Consider the following 12,009-nt stretch of genomic DNA (forward strand, 5'->3'; position numbering starts at 1 on the left):
GGGGGTCCTGTTGATCGGGAGGGGTGTGGCGTACCGCAAAACGGACGAAACGGACCTCCTACGGTCGAAACGGGGGTCCTCTTGATCGGGAGGGGTGTGGCGTACCGCAAAACGGACGAAACGGACTTGTGTTGGAGCGCTACGGTCGAAATGAGGGGGAGGGGTGTGGCATACCGCAAAACGGGACTCCACGGGACACTGTCCATCTCGACCGTCGACCTACTCCAGCCTCCACGGGCTACCATCGACCTCCTCCAGCCTCCACGGGCTCCTGTTCATCCAGCCTGCACCGCGTGCTACTCCACCGGCTAATGTTCAACCACCCCTCCACGGGCACCCCTCCACCATCTACTGTTCATCCAGCCCTCCACACCACAGGGTCCTATTCAACCACCCCTCCACGGCCACCCCTCCACCGTCTACTGTTCATCTAGCCCTCCACAGCACGGATTCCTGTTCATCCAGAGGCAACGCCACTGCTCACTGTTCATCCACCCCCCCCTCAACGCTCACTGTTCATCCAATCGATCCGCTTTAGTTAGCAGAAGTAGCGAAGGAATCGCTCCATCAGGTTCAGTTAACAACCATCGATCGATCGCTCGGGTTCAGTAACGCATAGCCTGCAGTGCAATCACTCGGGTTCAGTTAGAGCCCAACGCCTCGCTCGTCTTCAGTTAGAGCCAACGCCTCGCACACACACGCACGTACGTACGAGAGAAACGCGCATCGCTCGGCCCCCGACCTCCCACCGTAACCGACAACTCCCCGAAATTTGCCTCCCCCTCGCTTCTACCACGGTTTTTTCTGTCATGGACGGCCCAAAGAATGTCATGCAGCTGCGTCTCCGGCCCGCCTAGGATGAAAAGCCCATTTCTGTCATGATATTTTGTCATAGAAGTAGGAGCCCACCACATCTATGATGATACCAGGTTTTGTCACAATTATCGTCATAGAAGTGTCATATGTATACAAGAAAAAAATTTAGTTCGGCCCAAAATGTCACGGATGTGTCTTTTTTTTTGTAGTGTAGGGTTACACGGAGTCGGTTTACAGAGGAGGAGATCTATATCCAAATTGCCAAGCTTGCATTCCACGCCAAGGAGAGTCCCATCCGGACACGGGACAAAGTCTTGAGTCTTGTATCTTCACGGTCCAACAGTCCGGCCAAAGTATATAGTTTGGCTGCCCGGATACCCCCTTATCCAGGACTCCCTCAATGAGCCCAAGAATAAATGGGCTTTGAGAAGGCCGAAAAATAACATGGGCCGGAAATGTCCCAACGGAATAACGGGCCGTTAATGGGTATAATGTGATATACTATTCATTACGGGCCAGTTTCACCACGGGCCGTTAATGGGTGTAAAGTGATACACTATTCATTACGGGCCAGTTTCACGATGGGCCGTTCATGGGCCAAGAGTTACAAAGGGCCTCATATGGGCCGAAAGACGTCATGGGCCATACATGGGCTAGAAGTGAAAACGGGCTGGAATCATATTGGATGGCCCAGATGATGCTACTGGGCCTAATTCGGATAGGGCGTAATGGGCCTTGGGTTAGCAGGTTGTAAATGGGCTATATGCGAACAGGCCGTTAACAGGCTTTCCATGGGCCAGCCCACCACCTTTTTATCAAGCCAAACGGGCCGACCTTTTCACAGGAATGGTCCTCTGTTGGGCCATGCCACGTGTCGATGTATCATAGGCGCCTTCTGTCCAATGAGTGGATGACATCTGTCCCAACGATGAGCCGACGCGTGTTTCCTCCAGCCAATGATGATTTTACACGTGGAAAATCCCCATTGGTCGGGGCTGTTAATGGGTTATCGGATCCAAAACCTGACCCGATAGCTTAACGATGTTCTGTTATGGTGGAGGCCACATGTCGGTCACCCTTGAAGAAAGCACTTCTCTGACGTGCGATTTATCATCATGGAAGTGGACACTTCCGTGATGATAATTTTGGTAATGTCATGGAACACTTCTACGACAGCACAGGTATGACTATCTTGATTCTGTCATAAAATCTCCATGGATGTACATGCATGAAAAAAAACATGACCTACTGTGACAAACACGTATAATCATGGAAGTGTATTTCTTTGTAGTGGAGGGCCATGGGGAGCTAGTTGGCCTTCATCTTGTCATCTCTGCCGCCCGCCCAAACTGCTTCTTCGGTCGCATGGAGGAAGGCGGCCGGATCCGCCGCACCGTCGTAGCGTGGCGGCATCTCTGGTCCGAACTTGGGTGGCCAGTCCACCCGCCGCAGGGAGAGGGTGAAACAACACAACCCCGATGCTTCTTCGGAAGCGCGCGTCGGCTGGGTCGACGGAGGAGCTCCCGCCATCGGAGCTGGCGGCGTGATCTGGCGGACGGGGTAGAAGATATATGACGCACCCCTACCTGGCGCGCCAAATGTTAGATTATGGGTTCCGCAAACCCTTGAGAGGTTCAAACTCCGGGGTGCGTGTGGAAATCTCAACCTACCCAGCCTGCCTACTCGCGATTCTCCTAAGCCTAGCGAGACGAGCTCGATGAGACAAAGAGAGACAACAGTTTATCATGGTTCGGGCAACCTCGCGGTGTAATACCCTACTCCATCGTTTTGGTGGATTGCCTCGAAGGGCTGAGGATGAACTAGTAAAGTGGATGGACTGGCCTCAGGAGGTGAGGTGTTCTTGAGCTCAAGAGAGCTGGTGGGATGAGTACTGGACCCACCCCTCTATGGTGGTGGCCAAGTCCTATTTATAGTGGCCTTGGTCCTCTTCCCAAATGTTGGCGGGAAGTGATACGTCTCCAACGTATCTATAATTTTTGATTGTTCCATGCAATTATATTACCTGTTTTGGATGTTTATGGGCTTTACTATACACTTTTATATCATTTTTGGGACTAACCTATTAACCGGAGGCCCAACCCAAATTCTTATTTTTTGCCTATTTCAGTGCTTCACAGAAAAGGAATATCAAACGGAGTCCAAACGGAATGAAACCTTCGGGAGAGTTATTTTTTGAACAAACGCAATCCAGGAGACTTGGAGTGGACGTCAAGAAGTAAACGAGGCGGCCACGAGGGTCCAAGGCGCGCCCTAGGGGGCTGGGCACACCCCCTCCCTCATGGGCCCCTCGTGGCTCCCCTGACAGACTTCCTTCACCTATATATATCTACGTACCCCGTAAACATCCAAGAGCACCACGAAAACCTATTTCCACCACCGCAACCTTCTGTACCCGTGAGATCCCATCTTCTAGCCTTTTCCGGTGCTCAGCCGGAGGGGGAATCGATCACGGAGGGCTTCTACATCAATGCCATAGCCTCTCCGATGAGTTGTGAGTAGTTTACCACAGACCTTCGGGTCCATAGTTATTAGCTAGATGGCTTCTTCTCTCTCTTTGAATCTCAATACAATGTTCTCCTCGATCTTCTTGGAGATCTATTCAATGTAACTCTTTTTGTGATGTGGTTGTCGAGATCCGATGAATTGTGGGTTTATGATCAAGTTTATCTATGAGAAATATTTGAATCTCCTCTGAATTCTTTTATGTATGATTGGTTATCTTTGCAAGTCTCTTCGAATTATCATTTTGGTTTGGCCTACTAGATTGATCTTTCTTGGAATGGGAGAAGTGCTTAGCTTTGGGTTCAATCTTGCAGTGTCCTTTCCCAGTGACAGCAGGGGCAGCAAGGCACGTATTGTATTGTTGCCATCGAGGATAAAAAGATGGGGTTTATATCATATTGCTTGAGTTTATCCCTCTACATCATGTCATCTTGTTTAATGCGTTACCTTGTTCTTATGAACTTAATACTCTAGATGCATGCTGGATAGCGGTCGATGTGTGTAGTAATAGTAGTAGATGCAGAATCGTTTTGATCTACTTGTCGCGGACGTGATGCCTATATACATGATCATGCCTAGATATTCTCATAACTATGCACTTTTCTATCAATTGCTTGACACTAATTTGTTCGCCCACCATAATACTTATGCTATCTTGAGAGAAGCCACTAGTGAATCCTATGGCCCCCGGATCTATCTTCAATTATATAAGTTTCCGATTTACTTTATTTTGCAGTATTTACTTTCCAATCTATAACATAAAAATACCAAAAATATTTATCTTATTATTATCTCATTCAGATCTCACTTTTGCAAGTGGCCGTGAAGGGATTCACAACCCCTTTATTGCGTTGGTTGTGAGTTTCTTGTTTATTTGTGTAGGTACGAGGGACTTGCGTGTAGCATCCTACTGGATTGATACCTTGGTTCTCGAAAACTGAGGGAAATACTTACACTACTTTTCTGCATCACCCTTTCCTCTTCAAGGGAAAACCAACGCAATGCACAAGAGGTAGCAAGAAGGATTTTCTGGCGCCGTTGCCGGGGAGGTCTTCGCTCAAGTCAAGACATACCAAGTACCCATCACAAACTCGTATCCCTCACATTACATTATTTGCCATTTGCCTCTCGTTTTCCTCTCCCCCACTTCACCCTTGCCGTTTTATTCACCCTTCTTCTGTTCGTCTTTTTCGTTTGCTTTGATGTCTTACTTGGCTCGTTTGATCGTTTGGTTGGAATAGTTGTTTATTTATTGCTAAACAGAGAACCTAAGATCTATGGCTCCTCATCTTCTTGCTAATCTTTTTAAGAGATCCAATTATGATGAACTAATTGCTAGTGAGTTTTGTGCACTAGATTATCTTTATGAAGTTTTGCTTGAAATTCGTGAATCTGAAAATTGTCACGAAGAAATTTATGAAGAGATTCACGATGGCTCCTTGAATAAAAAGCATGATTGCAATGATTTTATTATAAATTCTTTTGATGTCAATTTTGCTAATAATATGCAAAACCCTAAGCTTGGGGATGCTAGTTTTGCTATGTCTACTACTTTGCAATGATCATAATTGGGGTGATTCTTCTTATGATCTTGAAAATTTATTTAAGCCCCATGATGGATATGAGGGTGATAATAGTGTTTGCAATAATATTGAAAGTGGGTTTGGAAGAGTGTCAACTTTAGATCCCACATATTTGGAGTATATTCAATGTTATGATATTTTTGATAAAAGTGGGTTTGGAGAGGTCATGACTTTAGTTAATGTTAATCCCACTATCTTGGAAAAGTGTCAACTTTGCATGCATGTGGATCGTGTTGAGAATATGTTTTATGATAGCTATATTGTTGAATTTGCTTATGATCCTACATGTAATTATTATGAGAGAGGAAAATATGGTTGTAGAAATTTTCATGTTACTAAATTACCTCTCGTCATGTTGAGATTGCTATCGTCTCTTTCTTCTTCCTTGCATATGCTAATTTTTTCTTTCTATAATAATTTGTTTTCTTATAAAATGCATATGCATAGGAAGTATGTTAGACTTAGACGTGTTTATCACGTGTTTTACGATGCTCTTTTTGCGCTTCAATTCTTGTCTTTCATGTGAGCATCATTAAAATTATCAATGCCTAGCTAAAAGGCTATAAAGAAAAGCGCTTGTTGGGAGACAACCCAATATTTTTACTTGCTGTTACTCAATAAATAATTCATCTAGCCTTTGTTTATATGTGGTTTTATATTTTAATCAGTGTTTGTGCCAAGTAGAACCTATAGGATCATCTTGGGTGATAGTTAATTTGATCTTGCTGAAAAACAGAAACTTTTGCGTGCACGAGAATAATTTTAATAAATCACAGAAACGTGATTTTTAGTTTATTCTTTTTGCAGTAGATTAATAGACAAATTTCCTAGGACTTCCTATTTTGGTAGGATTTTTAGAGTTCCATAAGTATTCTAAAGTTACAGATTACTACAGACTGTTCTGTTTTTGATAGATTCTGTTTTTCGTGTGTTGTTTGCTTATTTTGATGAATCTATGGCTAGTATCGGGGGTATGAACCATATATAAGTTGGAATACAGTAGGTTTAATACCAATATAAATAAGTAATGAGTTCATTAAAGTAACTTAAAGTAGTGGTTTGCTTTCTTGCACTAACGGAGCTCATGAGATTTTCTGTTGAGTTTTGTGTTGTGAAGTTTTCAAGTTTTGGGTAAAGATTTTATGGATTATGGAATAAAGTGTGGCAAGAGCCTAAGCTTGGGGATTCCAAAGGCACCCCAAGGGTAAATTCAAGGACAACCAAAAGCCTAAGCTTGGGGATGCCCCGGAAGGCATCCCCTCTTTCGTCTTCGTCTACAGGTAACTTTACTTGGAGCTATATTTTTATTCACCACATGATATGTGTTTTGCTTGGAGCGTCTTGTATCATATGAGTCTTTGATTTTTAGTTTACCACAATCAACCTTGCTGTACACACCTTTTGGGAAATACACACACGAATCGGAATTTATTAGAATACTCTGTGCTTCACTTATATCTTTTGAGCTAGACAATTTTGCTCTAGTGCTTCACTTATATCTTTCTAGAGCACGGCGGTGGTTTTATTTTGTAGAAATTATTGATCTCTCATGCTTCACATATATTATTTTTCTTTTAGAACAACATGGTATTTTCTTTGGTTATAAAGTTAGTCCTAATATGATGGGCATCCAAGTTGAGTATAATAAAAACTATCATATAAAGTGCATTGAATACTATGAGATGTTTGATACTGGATGATTGTTTTGAGATATGAGGTTGGTAATATTAGATTCATGCTAGTTGGGTAGTTGTGAATTTGAGGAATACTTGTGTCAAAAGTTTGTTATTCCCGTAGCATGCACATATGGTGAACCGTTATGTGATGAAGTTGGAGCATGATTTATTTATTGATTGTCTTCCTTATGAGTGGCGGTCGGGGACGAGCGATGGTATTTTCCTACCAATCTATCCCCCTAGGAGCATGCGCGTAGTACTTCTTTTTGATAACTAATAAACAATTTTTGCAATAAGTATGTGACTTCTTTATGACTAATGTTGAGTCCATGGATTATACGCACTCTCACCCTTCCACCATTGCTAGCCTCTCTTGTGCTACGCAATTTTCGCCGATACCATACACCCACCATATACCTTCCTCAAAACAGCCACCATACCTACCTATTATGGCATTTCCATAGCAATTCTGAGATATATTGCAATGCAACTTTCCACCGTTTCGTTTATCATGACACGCTCCATCATTGTCATATTGCTTTACCATGATCATGTAGTTGACATCGTATTTGTGGCAAAGCCACTTTTATAATTCTTTCATACATGTCACTCTTGATTCATTGCATATCCCGGTACACCGCCAGAAGCATCCAAATAGAGTCATATTTTGTTCTAAGTATTGAGTTGTAAGTAAATAAAAGTGTGATGATCTTCATTATTAGAGCATTGCCCCAAGTGAGGAAAGGATGATGGAGACTATGATTCTTCCACAAGTCGGGATGAGACTTCGGACTTTATGAAAAATAAAAGAGGCCAAAGAAGCCCAAATAAAAAAAGAGGCCAAAGAAGCCCACCAAAAAAAGAGAGAAAAAGAGAGAAGGGACAATGTTACTACCCTTTTCCACACTTTTGCTTCAAAGTAGCACTATGATCTTCATGATAGAGAGTCTCCTATGTTGTCACTTTCATATACTAGTGGGAATGTTTCATTATAGAACTTGGCTTGTATATTCCAACGATGGGCTTTCTCAAAAAGCCCTAGGTCTTCTTGAGCAAGCAAGTTGGATGCACACCCACTTAGTTTCTTATGTTGAGCTTTCATGCACTTATAACTCTAGTGCATCCATTGAATGGCAATCCCTACTCACTCACATTGATATCTATTAATGGGCATCTCCATAGCCCGTTGATGCGCCTAGTTGATGTGAGACTATCTTATCCTTTTTTTGTCTTCTCCACAACCACCATTCTATTCCACATATAGTGCTATGTCCATGGCTCACGCTCATGTATTGCGTGAAAATTGAAAAAGTTTGAGAACATCAAAAGTATGAAACAATTTCTTGGCTTGTCATCGGGGTTGTGCATGATTTAAATATTTTGTGTGATGAAGATAGAGCATAGCCAGACTATATGATTTTGTAGGGATAACTTTATTTGGCCATGTTATTTTGAGAAGACATGATTACTTTGTTAGTATGATTGAAGTATTATTACTCTTATTTCAATATGAACTTTTAATTTGAATCATTTGAATCTGAACATTCATGCCACAATAAAGAAAATTACATTGAGAAATATGCTTGGTAGCATTCCACATCAAAAGTTTTTGATCATTTACCTACTCGAGGACGAGCAAGAATTAATCTTGGGGATGCTTGATACGTCTCCAACGTATGTATAATTTTTTATTGTTCCATGCTATTATATTACCTGTTTTGGATATTTATGGGCTTAACTATACACTTCTATATCATTTTTGGGACTAACCTATTAACCGGAGGCCCAGCCCAAATTGTTGTATTTTTTGCCTATTTCAGTGTTTCACCGAAAAGGAATATCAAACAAAGTCCAAACGGAATGAAACCTTCGGGACAGTTATTTTTGGAACATACGCAATCCAGGAGACTTGGAGTGGACATCAAGAAGTAAACGAGGTGACCACGAGGGTCCAAGGCGCGCCCTAGGGCGGTGGGCGCACCCCCCACCCTCGTGGGCCCCTCATGGATACCCTGACCAACTTCCTTTGCCTATATATATCTATGTACCCCAAAAACATCCTGGAGTACCACGAAAACCTATTTCCACCGCCGCACCCTTCTGTACCCGTGAGATCCCATCTTGGATCATTTTCCAGCGCTCCACCGGAGGGGGAATCGATAACGGAGGGCTTCTACATCAACGCCATAGTGTCTCCGATGAGTTGTGAGTAGTTTACCATAGACCTTTGGGTCCATAGTTATTAGCTAGACAGCTTGTTCTCTCTCTTTGAATCTCAATACAATGTTCTCCTCGATCTTCTTGGAGATCTATTCGATGTAACTCTTTTTGCGGTGTGTTTGTCGAGATCCGATGAATTGTGGGTGTATGATTAAGTTTATCTATGAGAAATATTTGAATCTCTTCTGAATTCTTTTATGTATGACTGTTTATCTTTGCAAGTCTCTTCAAATTATCACTTTGGTTTGGCCTACGAGATTGATTTTTTTGCAATGGGAGAAGTGCTTAGCTTTGGGTTCAATCTTGCGGTGTCCTTTCATAGTGACAACAGGGGCACCAAGGCACTTATTGTATTGTTCCCATCGAGGATAAAAAGATGGGGTTTATATCATATTGCTTGAGTTTATCCCTCTACATCATGTCATCTTGCTTAATGTGTTACTCTGTTCTTATGAACTTAATACTCTAGATGCATGCTGGATAGCGGTCGATGTGTGGAGTAATAGTAGTAGATGCAGAATCGTTTCGATCTACTTGTAGCTTACTTGATGCCTATATACATGATCATGCCTAGATATTCTCATAACTATGCACTTTTCTATCAATTGCTCGACACTAATTTGTTCACCCACTATAATACTTATGCTATCTTGAGGGAAGCCACTAGTGAAACCTATGGCCCCCGCGTTTATTTTCCATTATATAAGTTTCCGGTCTACTTTATTTTGCAATCTTTATTTTCCAATTTATATCATAAAAATACCAAAAATATTTATCTTATTATTATCTCTATCAGATCTCACTTTCGCAAGTGGCCGTGAAGGGATTGACAACCCCTTTATCGCGTTGGTTGCGAGGTTCATGTTTGTTTGTGTAGGTACGAGGGACTTGCGTGTAGCCACCTACTGGATTGATACCTTGGTTCACAAAAACTGAGGGAAATACTTACGCTACTTTGTTGCATCAGCCTTTCCTCTTCAAGGGAAAACTAACACAGTGCTCAAGAGGTAGCACGAAGGGATCCCACAACGGCCGGATTTAAAAGGGGACAAGCAGTCCAACTTATCCTGACAAAAGTAGTCTTCGCCTACGAAAAGCCCTTGGTTGTGACAATGCGGTGGGCTCGGTGATGACCTCCGTCCTGCCGTCCTGGCGGTCTTGGTCTTGTTGCACCAGAATGGAAACCTTTGGTTGATTCCTCGGGACTCTGTGCATGCGTCTTGCCTCCCTTGCACCGAAGAGGAAACTGGCACTCTGCGCCCGCTGGCGCCCGCCTGGCCTTGGTCTTCATGGCTCACGTCAGCTGAGCCTCGTGAGGTGCACCTTGCATAGAACTCTCCTCCCCTCGGGAACCAACCATGAAGAGGCCGATCCCCTCGGGGGTCTTGGCGTCGTCCGCCTCGGGAGGCTTGGCCCCTCGTGAGGGTCTTGAGCTATTGATGTCGTAGATGGGTTGTACCAGGCCATTGATGGAGCCACGTGGTGGGCCACCAGCAAGCAAGTCTGGATACCCCCATATCTAGAATGCCGACAGTATGGCCTCAATGTGCCCTGGTAAATATTTGAGAATATTTGCCTTATGTAGTCATGCACGCCCTTCATAAATCAAACCATCACCAAGGAAGTTTCATGGTTTCAAGGGGGAAATCACCAAGATTGAAGGGGAATCCAAATTTCCTTTGTCCCTTGTCCATGAGTTTTTTTCTACGATGAACATACACCCTACAAATCACTGTGTACATATTTGGCACTTTTCCGGGTTCATTTACCATATTTAGGGGATCATGTGCATTTTCTAGGCATTAATGCATATAATTCAAATTCAAACAATCGATGCATGGAAAGGTGCACGAGAATGGTCTGGAAAACAATGCTCGTGCCATTTAGTAAATTCGCATGCCTTTTACAAGGAAGGGGCAGATATTTCAATGAAATGTGTGGCAATAGTCAACCACAAATGTTTGTTTATTGGGTTTTCAACTATAGAAAAATTAAATAAATGCTTGAAAAACATAATGCTTGGGACGGTGCCATGGTATGGCCTCACCAAGCCCTGGTAAAAAATTTAGAAGGTTTGGCGTATATCGTCTTGCACGCCCTTCATAAATTAAACCATCACCGAGGAAGTTTCATGGTTTTGAGGGGGAAATCGCCAAGATTGAAGGGGACTACAAATTTTATTTTTCATTTTTCCATGAGTTTTTTTCTACGATAAACACACACCTCACCTTGTTCAAATTTGGCACTTTTTCGGGTTCATTTACCATATTGAGGGGATTATGTGCATTTTCTAGGCATTAATGCACATACTTAAAATTCAAATAATCAGCGAATGAAAAGGTGAACAAGAACGGTCTAGAAAACCTTGCTCGTGCCATTTAGTAAATTCTCATGCCTTTTACAAGGAATGGGAAGATATTCGATAAAATGTGTGGCAATAGTCAACCAAAAACATTTGTTTATTGGGTTTTCAACTATAGAAAAATGGAATAAATGCTTGAAAAACATGACGCCTGGAATGGTGCCATGGTATGGCCTCACCATTCCCTAGTAAAATTTTCAAAAGGTTTGGGTTATGTCGCCATGCACACCCTTCATAAATCGAACCATCGCCGAGGAAGTTCCATGCTTTCGAGGGGGAAATCACAAGATTGAAGGGGAATCCAAATTTTCTTTGTTCTTTGCCCTTGAGTTTTTTTCTACGATGAACGTACACCCTGCAAAAAAAACGTACACCCTGCAAATCACCGTCTTCAAATTTGGCATTTTTGGGCTCATTTACCATATTTAGGGGATTATGTTCATTTTCTAGGAATTTAGCGCATATAAATCCAATCTAGCTATAGCTGCATGGGTGTGATGTGAGGGATGTGGATTGCCGTTCGATCATGGCACATCCTTCAGTACACATGCGCGATCCGCGTGGCTGGGGTTCTGGCCAATCATAACACAACACACAATATGCTTAGCACACACTATTTCCGAAGGCGACGGCGATGAACCGTGTGCGATAATGAATGAGCAAGATTGTAAGGGAAGACAAATTTCCTTCGTTGTCTGTCGTTGAGGTCTTAAAAGTCACCACACTATACGGCTGTCTGGCCACTCTATCCTAGATCTCTCTCCAAGCATTGTTCATGGCACCACAATGCACGATAACTAGTAAGGAAGCGATGGCATCCAGCCGCGCC

Source organism: Triticum aestivum, chromosome 7B, assembly GCF_018294505.1.
Source record: "Triticum aestivum cultivar Chinese Spring chromosome 7B, IWGSC CS RefSeq v2.1, whole genome shotgun sequence".
Lineage (NCBI taxonomy): Eukaryota > Viridiplantae > Streptophyta > Magnoliopsida > Poales > Poaceae > Triticum > Triticum aestivum.